The sequence below is a fragment of the Notamacropus eugenii genome, chromosome 6 (genome assembly GCF_028372415.1).
Source record: "Notamacropus eugenii isolate mMacEug1 chromosome 6, mMacEug1.pri_v2, whole genome shotgun sequence".
In the NCBI taxonomy this organism is placed as follows: Eukaryota; Metazoa; Chordata; class Mammalia; order Diprotodontia; family Macropodidae; genus Notamacropus; species Notamacropus eugenii.
Window position 1 is genome coordinate 348,853,041 of NC_092877.1, and position 14,131 is coordinate 348,867,171.

At 40.0% G+C, this 14,131-nt stretch overlaps 1 protein-coding gene and 1 pseudogene across 4 annotated transcripts in view; one reads left to right on the forward strand and one right to left on the reverse strand.

Moving 5' to 3' along the window:
• NAALADL2 (N-acetylated alpha-linked acidic dipeptidase like 2) overlaps positions 1-14,131 on the reverse strand; it is a 998,881-nt gene that overhangs the window by 677,540 nt on the left and 307,210 nt on the right. The window lies entirely within an intron of this gene.
• On the forward strand, positions 412-2,058 carry LOC140511229 (mortality factor 4-like protein 1 pseudogene; annotated as a pseudogene).

The window sequence follows — 14,131 nt, forward strand, 5'->3', positions numbered from 1 at the left end:
CAGCAGTGACCATGGTTGTATCAGGAGTGCAATGAATACACATGTGACAGCGGCCCCACTGGCTAGGACACAGTGAGCCCCGCAGCAGGGCCAGAACATCTGCCCGTGTGGGGACAGCCACCAGTTGGATTATCACAGGAAGTGGGCTGTTCTAAAGGCTTGTGCTGTAACACCATGGCAGTTATGGGGGCAGGAGGTGCCTTTAAACCTGCTCAGGCATGGGGGGGGGGGGGGGGGTCAGGCTATGATTGGCCAGACTTGGAGGTACCTGCTCCTGTGCGGGGTGTTGCTAGGGGAATCCTCTTGCCCAGGGTGTAGCTGCATCTGGGTGTCAGGTGTGCGATGCAGTCTGTGCAGCCATTGGCTTGCGTTCCTCTCCGCGCCTGCGCAGGGATAGCCTTGGCCATCCAGGAGCGTGGGGCGCCTGCGTGGGTGCCGCGGTCTCAGCAGCCGTTGGCGGGAGCAGATTGTAGCTGGGCGTGCAGAGCTTCTTTGGGGGAGGCTGCCGTGCGGATTACGATGTCACCCAAGGCCTGCAGGAAGTCCGGGCCGCAGGAGCAGGCTGGGGCCCCGAAGGCGCAGTTCCAGGCGGGCCAGCGGCTGCTGTGCCTGCACGGCTCCCTGCTGTACGAGGCCAAGTGCGTGCGGGTGGCGGAGGTGGCGGCCGAGGCCGAGGTGGAGCCCGAGGCGGAGGCCGAGGCCGGCTCCGTCATGTACCTGATCCACTACACGGGCTGGAACAAGAACTGGGACGAGTGGGTGCCCGAGAGCCGCGTCCTCGAGTACTCGGAGGCCAACCTGGCCCGGCAGAGCGACCTGCTCAGGGCCCACCAAGCGCAGCAGGCCGGGGTCGGGGCCAGGGGCCGAGGGGGACTGCGGGCCCGCAAGATCCCGGGCCCGGGCCTGGGCCTGCCGCAGAAAAACTGCGGGAAGGCCCGAAAGGACCCGCAGGAGAGCCCGGGGAACGGGGAGGCCAGCGGCATGGAGCCCCCCCTCCCACCCCCGCGGAAGAAGAGGACGCCCGCAGACCCCATGGCAGAGAGCCTAGAGGCGGCCCGCAGCAGGGCCGAGGTGAGGGTGGAGATCCCCCGTGAGCTGAAGCTGTGGCTCGTGGACGACTGGGACCTGGTGACGAAGCAGAGCCAGCTCTTTGAGCTCCCGGCCCGCAGCACGGTGGCCTCCATCCTGGACGACTACGCGCGCTCCAAGGGCCTGAGCGGGGACCAGGACCCCAGCGGCCTTATGGAGGTGGTGACCGGCCTCAAGGAGTACTTCAACGTGATGCTGGGCACGCAGCTGCTGTACAAGTTCGAGAGGCCGCAGTACGCGGACATCCTGGCCCTGCACCCCGACGTCCCGCTGTGCCAGATCTATGGGGCCCCGCATCTGCTGCGCCTTTTCGTCCAGATCGGCGGCATGCTGACCCACATGCCTCTGGATCAGAGGAGTCTGAGCTCCTTGTTAAGCCATTTGCATGATTTCTTAAACTACTTAGCGGAGAACTCCGCTGCCTTGTTTAGTGCCAACGACTATGGGGTGGCCCCTCCTGAGTACCACAGGAAAGCTGCCTGAGAACGGCACGATCCAGAAACAGGCTTTGCAGTCCTCTTACACAAATAATGCGCGTTACAATTGTGTTTGTGTAGCATAGGACCCATGTTTATTTACTAATTACTCCTGTTTTGTTTGAAACAAAAAGTGAAAAGCACGGTTTTAGCCCCTTCTCAGAATGGCTACCAATGGGTGGAATAGTGGACACAACTGTGACATTGGAAGTTGTTTAAATGAATAGTTGACAAAGTTGCTTGAATTCGGATGGTTCCATTTCTTTGTCAGTGTTAACGTTAAGTGACCAAACACGATAGTTAGCATATATAGCTAGAAGCTATATTTCTCAATCATTTGTATTGATTGGGTTTTTGGGTAAACAGCTGTTTATTGAAACTTGACTGTATTGCTCTTTTTGCCCAGATGGTTGAAACTTCTGTATTTTGGTTTTTGACTTTCTAGTTTCATGATACTTTGACTCTAATAAAAGAAATAACATCGTTGTGTAACTGTTTTGTGGAAAAGTTGATCTTTCAGCATTTATTTTGAAGATTTTAGGTTCCTTTATTTTCAGGAGGAAAATACTCAAAGTAAGGACATACTACAGGATAATAGGTTGGCGATGGTACTGATTTTCAAAATGAATTTTTAAACTTTAGGCCAATGGATAAAGGTAGCATGCTTATCAGATGTGTAGGTTATGCGAAGTTAAAAAAAAAAAACAAAAAACAGCTGACTGAATGACAGACTCTATGCCAAAAAATATTTGGGGTTCAGAATGATGAACTAAATTCTAATCAAATTGAATAGTGAAAAATGTGGAGTCCTCCGCTACACATGCCTAAGAACTAAATGAGGGAGAAGTAGCCAGGCAACATGAACATGTGAAAATAGCTTTGTAGGGGACTATAAGCTCAACACACAGTTAATGTGTTAACTGAAGCTATCCTAAAAGTTAATGACTTTTTAAGCTCTATTATTAGAACAGCTTTTAGGACAAAAGGAAGTCATTGTTCCGCTGTTCTTTACCTTTTAGTAGTAGTGTCCAGATCTAAGTGTCATATATTTTAGCAAGGACGTTGAGCTAATAGAGCACATCCAAAAGTGGTGATAGAATTTGAAACCCTGGTTATGTGAGGAATCAGCTCCCTGTAGGCATTGGGAAAGTCTAAACAGAAGACTGGCCTGTGAGGGAGGGATGGGGAGCAGGGTGTGGTGGCAGAATTTGATAGCAATTTTCTGGCAGAGATGGTAACAATGTGTCAAAGTTTGAGAACGGCCAATTTCAGCTTGAGGGAAGGGGGAAGAAAAGCAGAGTTAGACAAGAATAAAATGGGCTATCTTGAGAAGCAATCCGTTCAGCAGCCATACCGGATTCCTAAAGAACTGAACGAATTGATTTCTGACATTCCTTCCAGTTCTAAGATTCTATGGGTTTTTAAAGGAATATTCTATTGTGTTCAACTTAGAATTCATCAGTCTTTATCCCTTTCTAAGCTCCAAGTTCTTTCAAACAAATCCAGCATGGAGGGTGGCATTCAAAATTGACTCTGGCTTGTAACAGTAAATTTTGGCTGCTTTTCCTTGGTTTATATCTTTTAAGATTAATGGTAGTTTCTTCTTAAGCATCAGCAGGAAAGAGAGCCATCACTGACAACTTGTTTCCCTGTAGAACATCTTTTGTTACGCAAGTGTTTGTGTCCTACCTAAACCTCACCTGCTGAAAAGGTGAGAACTTTAGTTTGATCCTTAGAGACATTAAAAAAAATAGCTGTCACCATAGTCTTGAAAATTACTTTTCATATGCTCATTTTTCTCCAGAATACATTACTCACACTTAAAAAAAATTGCATTCTAAGTGTGCTCTCCAAACTACTTTTTTTACTTCGGTTCCCCTTTAAAAAGAAAACCAAAAGAATATTTCAAAAATGAATTTCCAGTCTGCTAAAAAATCACAAATAAGGATTTCAGAGTTATGGATGTCCCTATTTTCTTAGTATATGTTTCCTAATATCAGTGTTTGATCTTCAGATAATCCTGATTTTTGTCACTGTGGGTGATTCTTGCTTATGGAAATTGCAAAAGTGCCTCAGTAGATGGTTTTGATGAGTTATATGACCAAATCATCAACTGGCCAAAATTCTGGCTTGAGTCTATTTGAATTCAGTATGACTAATCCTTAAGTAACAGCACAGGCAGTTCTTGCCCACGTGTGAGAAACCTGTCCAGCTTGGCAAGGTTTGCCAAAGCTAGTACTTCGTTATCACCAAATCACAGAATTTCAGATTTGGAAGTGACTCAGTGGCAATTCAGTCCATCCCATAGCCCAGAAAAGATTCCCATAATAATGCATTAATAAATGATTATCCAAACATTGTTAGAAGATCTTAGAACGTCAGGGCATGCATTACTATCCCAACCACTTTCCCATTCCACTTTGCCTTGTTGTAGCTTCCATCCATTGTCTCAAAGGGACACCTCTGACAATTCAGGTTCATCACCATACCAGGGGGCATCAAATTTGATAGTGCCTTCAGCCATTCTTATTTGCATTGAAGTCAAGCAGTGAGAACAGAGTATCTTGTCAATAGGATGTTGCTAACACAGAATCAGCTCAGTCATTCTACAAGCTACCAGCCTATCTTTAAAATGTCAAAAAGTAGGTCATTAGTCAGTGGCTCTCACAGTGTGGTTGGAGGATACCTGGGGTCCCCAAGACCTTTTCAGGGAGTCTGTGAGGTCAAAAATTATTTGCATAATAATGTTACTTGCCTATTAAAATACTCCCTTTTCCAACTATATATCTGTGTGAGGCCAAATTTTCTTCATATACTGCCAACAAAACAACATCACAACAGATTGAATGCAGAAGCACATTGAGGATTCAGCTCTCTTCTATTAGACTAGACATTAAAAGAGATTTGCAAACATGTAAAATAATGCTACTACTCACTAATTTTTAAAAAAAAATATAGCTACTTTTCTCTGAAATGCTATTATAAATACGCAATTGATTCATTCTTGTATTATACATAATTATAATTATAAATATGTAACGGATATCTGCATTTTAGATAAATCAATAAATATTTTTTAATTATCAGTTATAATTTCTTACATGGTAAATATCAAAAAGATATAACCCACATATATAAAAGCTTAATGGGGAATCATCCTCAGTATTTTGTAGGAGTAAGGTCTCCTGAGACTCAAAAGTTTGGTAACTGCCACTCTTGGTGAATCATTCATTACTAAAAGAGAGCATTGTAAACAGCAGTCTGGCATACTGGGAGAAATTCCATGATGTCTAAAGGGGATAACCACAAATATCAAATCTTTTGAGTCATATTAAGTCTTAGGAACCAAGTACAAATGGTAATCTTGGTGTTTCCTTTAAAAAAGCCAAACTCTCAGAAACAGCCATTCTTCTCATTAAGGAGTTTGCACCAAGGATTTAATTTTCTATGAAGTAAAGAGTGATTTCATTGGTACTGGAATTCCCTGTTCCAAAACAGATCATAAGTCCCTAGTGGTTTCTCATTTTGTGTGATTCACAGGTATGTCTTTCCATAAATCCTTCACAGAAGATTCATCCAAGGGACTCAAGGTTTTCCTTTGATTTCATCTTTGATCCCAAGAGTGTCATTACACAATTTAGGCTTTCTCTCTTTTGCCTCATCACTTTCTCTTGCTACAAGACCAACCCACCTCTCTTTCCTTTTATACATGTCCACAATGATGTCTTTTATTTCCCTTGTCATGAGCAAATAATCACAAGCAATATGCTAGAATCCACCGATGCCCTGAATGCGTCTTTCGCTTGTCCTTTCAATGATTTATAATTTTAAATCTTCCAAGAAATAAAAAAGTTTCCATGATTCACAGGTTATCATCCCTAGCAGAATACTAGTGGTAAAGAAATTCACACTTGTAGCAGTGAACAATTTGGGGCCAGTGAAAACACTAGGTAGTTTTCCAATGGTGATCTAGCCTCATCATTTTCTTCTTCTCTGCTTCATTATCCACATGCAACTACTCTCTAGGATATTCTTCAGTTCTTTGTGAATCAGTCTGTAATTTTGTCCATGTGACTAATCTTTCCACTGGCACATTATATTTCCTTGATACAGATTTCAGGAGTTATTACAATCAAACATGCATCAACTTTTGGCCAAACTGATAGTGAGTCCCTCCAAACTTTGCTAGGCTAGTCCTTAGACCAATATGTAGTCAATCACTAAGCTTACACTCAAAGTTGGTGTATTTGTGTGTGTGTGTGTGTGTGTGTGTGTGTATAGGAGTGGATATGTCTGTATATACACACAAACATACACACATATATACATATATATGCATATATGCACAATGTTTCTCCATAATATGAGTGTATGAATAGATATATACATTAATCTATAATTTTGATTCTACCAGTTTGGGAAATTTCTAGTATGGAAATTCTCTCAGTCAGTATGGACTAGTAATTCATGTATAAGTATAGACTTAGAGAGCTGCCTAGGACCCAGGGATGCTAAGGGACTTGATTGTTTTCACATCTCACAGGGAGAAGCTGAACCCACTACCTCTAGGCACTCAGGGCAGCTGTCTATCTTATTCTGGTCAATACATTTTTCATATGCTTAGTTTTTCCAGGATGGCTGGTTTGACTGTCCATAGATTTCAGGGATGATACGTTATTCTGTGGGCTGAATATTACTTTGTACAATATGGAGAAAAACTTGTCATCAAAAGAGAATCCTACTTTTGTCTGGAATCAGTGCAAGATGTCTTCTATGACAATGATGAACACCTCAAGTAAGCACGTCTCTCTGATTTACATCTCATTTGATGTCAATACTCAGCAGAGCATTGAACAGAGTTATGTCCCTGCATCTGTCACAAAACCTTGTATAATTTTAACGTGGGTTTGGCAGATCAAGTTAACAAGTGCATTGAAGGTTTCAAGTCTTGAGGTGGTAGAATCTAAAGATGGTTGCCCCAGCCTTGTTGCTGATGAAAACATGACACCCTGTTTTTCTTTAAAAAAAGATTGGTTTCATTTTTTTCCTGTCATCATTTATCATGTGTTATCTTCCTCCAACTGGATAATGAATTCTTGATAATGGAGTTTATTTCATTTAGTTATTTGTATCCCTATCACTGAGCACCATGTTTGGCATGAAGTGGAAAACATTTAATAAATGCTTTTCCATTCTGTTGCCTCTAAAATTTCTTTAGGGGATGGCCTGTCTTAGTTGAATCTCCTTCTTGCCTCCCTGAAGGCTCAATTTCCCCTCAACTACTTTTCATTTTTCGGTGAGGGAATGTTGTCCCTCCTCTTCCATCCCTCTTCCTCCATGTTTACAAAATGAACTTGACTTTTAGACCATTATTGCTCTTGGCTCTTTTTCACTCTACTTGGCCAAGAGAATAGGCATTTTTTAGGCTGAAGGAATTTCTGGGCACTTTGGGCTTGTTTGTGGAATATATTTTATATGAGATCAATGTTTTTAAGAAATGCCGATAACTACCAATGTTTTTAATTTGTCCATTTTTCAAAATCAACCAATGAGATTGGAGCTGCTTCAATCACACTCAGCATCTTACCCCCATTCTTTCTTCTATTTTGGCTCCAACTCTGACCTTTCTTCTAATCATATAATGATCTGACTGTATAATAAATCATTCTGTGCTGGACATTTGTCACGTCCTACGGTTTCAGGCGTACTCCTCAAAAGCAAGTAAACAAATCACAGTAAGAAAAAAAATAAAAAAATAAAAAAAAACCCTCTGATACCTCATTATACCTGAAAGTGACTGAAGATTCTGAAATAATATGACAGTGGAATACAAATTATAACAGTTTCTACAGTGTGGAAAGGCACTGAGTTCAATCCCAGACTCCCCACTCCCCCCCCAAAAAAATACAACTCTATCTGAACACCAGCCTAGAGAAAGCATATGACTAGAAAATTGTTCATAAAATAATGAATTATTTGGCCTTGTTTGCCCATACAAAATAGTCCTCAATCTTGTGTGACTGAGGATTAATTCAGTGATAAAGTCATTATGACAGAAAAGAGGACAAAGAATAAATTTTAAAAGACTGTCTAGAAATATTAATTTAACTGTTGCTAATCTAAATGCGAATTCCTTGCGCAAAAATGATGTGCCTAAATTCAGAGGCACACCCTCAGAAGGTGGGATGCCAGAGGATGATCTATTTTGGCATAGACAACTTACAAAAAGAAGTGCCCACTAAGGCATGGTGACAGTATGTGTCTGCTAACAAAAAAGATGGAGCTTTTAGAAGTACTTAACGCAGGAATGTGAACTTTTTTTTAATATGTGGACAATTTGAATATGACAAGTTTTCTTCATAATTCTATATATGTTATTCTATTATGCATCTAAAAATATTCTGAAAATAGGCCATAAGAATCACCAGACTGCCAAAGGGTCCATGACATTAAAAAGGTGAGAAACCTCAGATCTAAGTTAATATTTCAAAACAAAGAATTATCATCACTACTCACTAACAAACAATGCAACCTGTGGTAAGGCAGAGAAATTAACCTGGCATCCAAGCCATCTATAAACAGATGTGCTAAGGACAGACATTCATAGTTTCTCCAATAGCCCTAGACAAATTAAAATGCTTTCCAAATTGCTCGATTCATGGAAAAAATCAAGCATTAACTGAGAACTGATCATATCCATAGAGTAAATTGGAGACCTATCTATAGAACCAATTAATCTTGATAAAAAGAGAAGAGCAGAGATGTCATTTCATTTCTGAATCCATCAGAAATAACTGAATCAAATATTTTACAATGATGATCAAGGGCACTGTGACTGTGGCACAGCAGCTATGTTCATGCAAGGCCTTGATGTTTAAAAAGGAAAGCTACAGAAAGATAAAATACTCATTCCAATAAGTTTCAAAGGGGAAACTAAAATGTGCTATAAAATTATTATTAATAGTGATAGCTGGCATTCATATAATATTTGGCAAAGCAATTTTTACATGACATCTTGTCTGAGCCACACAACAATCCTGTAAGGAAAGTGCTATGTTTACCCCAACCTCTCCTTTTATTTACTTATTTTTACAGAAGAGAAAAAATAAGATCCATGGAAGTCAAGGACCTTGCCCAGAGTCTTGTCTGCGGCAGGAATGCAATGCAGATCTTCTTGACTCCAAGTCCTGTACTACCTGCCTGCTCCATTATTAGTAGTATCTTAATCAGGGATAAAGAGAGTTGCCAGATCATTCACTTTAGAGAAGAAACATAATTTTGAAGAAATTAAGGTACAAAAAAAAGAGAGAGGGTTGGTTTAGTCCCTAAGTTTGACATAGATACTTGGAGGGAAGCATAGAGATCAACTGAGATAACATACAGTAAACCTTAAAACACTTCATAAATTACTGGTAGTAGTAGTCCTATTACTACTACCACCACCACTACTGCTGTTGCAGCTACTAACATTATGTGTATTGAAGCAGGAGGGGAGGATAACAGAGGAAGGCCTACATGAGATTGTTGTCGTTCACCACTATAGTATTTAAGGTTAACATGGTACTTTACACATTAGTACACCTGATTCTCACAATGACCCTGTGAAACAGGTTGTCCAGGTATGCTGATTCTATTCTACAGATGAGGTTAGTAAGACTCAAAGCTCAGAGGTTCATTGATTTGTTCAAGGGCTTATAGCCAGGAAGAGGCAGTGCTCAGAATCTTAGTAAATCTTAAGTTCATGACTCTTCCAGCTATCCCACATGGTCAGACATTTAATAATTATATGACATAAGCATGACAAGCTTATCCTTAAGATGGCTTTATAAGAATGCAGGATAGGCAGCTGCCAGCACCGTATGATTTTAGGAATGCTGAAAAACCCTCTGACTCCAAAATAGCTCCCCAGCTGGCTCTGCCAAAAGTCTAAGATTGCCATATTTGTCACTGCTTTGGGCAAAAGCATTGAGGGTCCTTGTTAAAATGCAAACAGCTTTTGGAGGAGTCAAGCATAAAGACACTCATTTCAGCTGAAACTGGCTGATCAAACTAACTCACACTTCATTTCATGTAAGATGATTGTGCCTAAGATTGCCTTCCATCATTCTGTATATATCTTGTACGTATATAATTATTTGCATGTTGTCTCCCCAGTTTGAATGTGAGCTCCTTAAGGGCAGGGACTGTGTTTTTGTACTTCTCTGTATCCCCAGAGCCTAGCACAATGTTTGACACATAGTGAGCACTTAATATATGGTTGTAGATTAACTGCCTGACTCCATGAACTTGCCTTAAGTTATCTCTAATATTTAAATCTCTGTATATCTAAATATCTCTATATTGGGTCTATATCTCTACCTCTATATTACATCTTGAGAATGGGTTAGACTTTTATTAGCATCAGCGCTTTGTTTGAGACCTAATCCAAAAGGACAGTTCATAGGGATGTGGACGATCTTACGTACTGTTGTGCAGACTAGAAACTCTGCCTTCTAGTCATAAAGACCTTCCACAATCTTTCCCCAACATTACTTCCTAGTCTTGTATCACACTGTACTCCATAATGCACATGACTTTGTCCTCTGCCTCCCACCCCATATCCAATCTGTCTTGGTGATTCTATCTCCATCACAGCTCATATCCATCCCAATCTCTCCACTCTAATTCAAGCCTTCATCTTCTCTTCTCTGAACCATTTTAACAGTCTCCTAACTGGTACTTCTACTTAGAGTCTCACCTCATCTAATCCATTGTCTCTGTAGATGCAAAATTGATATTCCTAAAGTGCAGGCCTTACCATGTCACTCTCCTGCTAATGATGCTTCAGTGGCTCCCACTTGCCTCTAGAATTAAATATAAGCTCTTCTGTTTAACTTCAAAGTCCTTCACCGTCTGAAAGTAACTACCTTTTTATCCTTATTTCATCTCTCTCTCTCTCTCTCTCTCCCTCTCTCTCCCTTCCCGCCCCTCCCCCCAGACAAATTAGCTTACCTGCTCCCAAACATAACAAGTCATCTCCCATTTCTTAACATGACTTGGTAAAGGTTATCCCTCACACTGAACTGCATTCCCTCTTTACCTCCTTATTTTTTTCTCCAATGCTTTGTCCAATCCAACCTCCTAAAATAAGCCTTTCTTCATGTCTCTTCTTCTTAGGAATGTCTTTCTTTTCCAGTGACTATGTATAAAAAAATTATTTCTTATTATCTCCAGAGCCTCTCATGGTGCCTTTCAACATCAGAAGGAATACATGAAATATAATACATACATATATATATATATATATATATATATATATATATATATATATATATATATATATATATATATATATATATATATATATATATATATATATATATATATATATATATATATATGAATATAGGATTATTTGAACTGAACAGGATAGGTAATGGACTTTAACTACACCAAGAGAGATTTACGTTAGCCTTTAAGGATGAAGTCAACAGAAAGAATGAGACTCAAGACCAGGCTCCACAGGATGATGGTAAGTTCCATCATTAACTTACTGAGGACAGTGTGCAGAATTTTCTTTCAGAAAACTTCAGACATAATATCAATGACTTCTAGGCTTATGACTAACAAAACAGTCCCTGCCCCTGTGAAGCTTACAGTCAATCAAGAAGATGCTATATATACCAATATAAGTGAATAGAAAATATATAGAAAGTAGATGTAGTTTTTTGTTGCGGTGGGTTTTTTGTGTTTGTTTTTTTGTTTGTTTTTTGTTTGTTTGTTTTTTTTTGTTTTTTGTGGTGGGGGAGTTACTAGAAGCTGAGAGAATCAGGAAGGGCCTCATTCACAAGGCAGCACTTGGACTAAACTTAGAAGAGTGTGAAGGAATTTCAAAAGGTAATAATCAGGAACAGTATGTTCCAACCATGGGACACAAACCCTGGAACAGCCAGGGGACAGTAGCTAGACTATTGTAGATGAGAAACAACCAGAAAGCTGGTCTGGCTGGACCACAGAATGTGAGAAAAGGTCTAATATACAGTGCTGCACAAAAGGTATCAAATGCCAAACAAGATCTCATATTTTCTATTAGAAGCAACTGGGAGCCCCTGAAGTTTAATGAGCAGGGGAGTAATGTAGTCAGATCTGTGCTTTAGGAAAATAACTCTGGCAGCTTTTTGGAGGAGAGAATGAAAAGGAGAAGGATTAACAGGAAGATTCAGTAAAAAGCGATAGCAATAGTACAGAGTAAGAGTGAATGAGGACCTGAGGTAAGGTGATAGCTTTGTAAGGAGAGGGAAGGAGATAAATTGAAAAGAATTACTTGGCAACTAAATTGATAATGGCCATGGGGAAGAGTGAGGTTGTGAAACATGGGGAACTGGAAGGGTGGTCATGTCATGCCTTCGACAGAAAAAGTCAAGTTTGGGTATGTGAGACTAGCCCAGCTTCCTTACAGCTTCACAAGGACAGAGACTTGCAGCTCAGTGACTGGTACACAGGAAAAAAAATTAAAGAATTCTTATTGATTGGCATATTCCCTTTTAGAAAAAAACATCATCCAATTATTCTGCCGAAGAGCACAGATATATAGCAATAAATAGATAATTTAGGAATTAACTAGTTCATGTAGAGTAAGATAAGGCTTTCTTAACAAGGGATCTATTATCGTTTATTTCACATAATTATTTACTTAAAAACCAAGGGTCCCCCTTGGAAACCATGCAATCTAATCCAGCAAGCATTTATTAATATCTTCTATATACAAGACACTTTATGAGATTCTAGAGTTATAAAGGTAAAACACGAAATTAGTTCCTGCCTTGGAGGAGTGTCCATTCTACAAGGGAGGGGATGCAACAGGAACAGAGTAAAGTAGATACTTGATTATTTAAGGAGAAGAAAAGTACTGTCAACTAGGTAGATCAAGTAAGGCTTCCTGTAGGAGGTAGCCCATCAGCAAGGCCCAAATGGAAGACAAAAAGTTGCAGATAAGGAGGAAGTGTCTTCCACACCCACAGGACAATCTGGATAAAGGAATGGAGGTCAAGAATGGACAGGTGAGTTGAGGGAACAACAGGTTAGGCCATTATTACTAAATGTTATTGTGCATCAAAGGGAATAATATAGAATTAGTCTGGAAAAGGTCATGTGAAACTGTCATGGAGGGCATTTAAATGGTGGGGTTGGGATTTTATCTGAGAGGTAATAGCAAACCACTGAAGCCTGATGAATGGGAGAGTGATGTGGTCCTATCTATACAGTAGGAAGATTGTTTTGGCAAATGTCCGAAGGACAGATTTGAGAACTGTCCAAAGCAAAGTTGGTCATCACTGATGAGCTATTATCATCTTCCATTGTTTTTAATACCATCAATGAGGTATATTTAGACAAGAAATTTAATACACCACTACTGTGGAGTGAACAAAGCATAGTCAAAACCTCGCAACAATACCAGCTTACCTGGTTCATTCAGGTAAGGAACATTTGTGCATCAAGGTCAAAAACAAATTAATAATAAAACCTTGAAAATGTTTTTTGTTTTTAAAGCAGGCTCAAAAATCCTTGCTGGAAGATTTTTTTTTAAATTAAAAAACATCACATTTTTCTTTCCCCCTTTTAGCTAACCACACTACTACATTGAGGGGAAGTGGGGAAGAAAGCAAAACAAAATGAAAAACCCTTGTAACAAATATCCACTCTATGTAATTATGCATAATAAATTCACAAATTGATCTTTTTAATATCTGATCTATGGAAATGTTTCTACATATCACACACATATATTCATACATATATAAACACACAAATGTGCTTGTGTGTATATGTGTGCATACATGTGTGTATGCACACATATACATAGATGTGTGTACATATATACACATACATGCATAAATACACATGCATTATATAAAGTCAAGTGGGAATCTGTTTTGCATGACTCCATATTTATTAAGTATGTGTGTGTGTGTGTGTATCTACAATTTGCATCACTTCTCTGTTGGGCTGTTGGACATATTCTTCATCATGAGTCTTGTGGAGCTGTGGTTTGTCATTCTGCTGATCAGAGTTCTTAAGTGCTTTAAAGTGTGTATTTAGAATCTGTTATTGTAAAAATCATTCTCCCATTTTTCTTGCCTCTGGATCAACTCATACAAGTCTTCCCAACTTCCTTTGAAACTGTCCCTTCTGTCATTTCTTATAGCACAAGAGTATTCCATTCCGTTCTTATACCACAATTAGGTTAGCCACCCTCTCCCCATTCCCCACCTCCCCTTGAAAGATTCTGTCTTAGATTTCTCCTTGTCACAACACAAAAAGCTGCTCCAAATATTTTCACACAAATGGGTCCTTTTCCTCTTTCTCTCTTTGGAGTATGTATCTAGTAGCAGTATCCCTACGTCAAAGGACATGACCAGGGGGAGTTTGAAACTGCTTGCCAGACTGGTTGGACTAATTCACAGTTCTACCAATACTGCATTAATGTGCCTGTTTTCCCGCAATCCCATTAACATTTATAATTTTCCTTTCCTTTTTTTGACCAACTTTGCTCATTAGGTAAGTGTGAAATGAGGCTTCAATTTCTG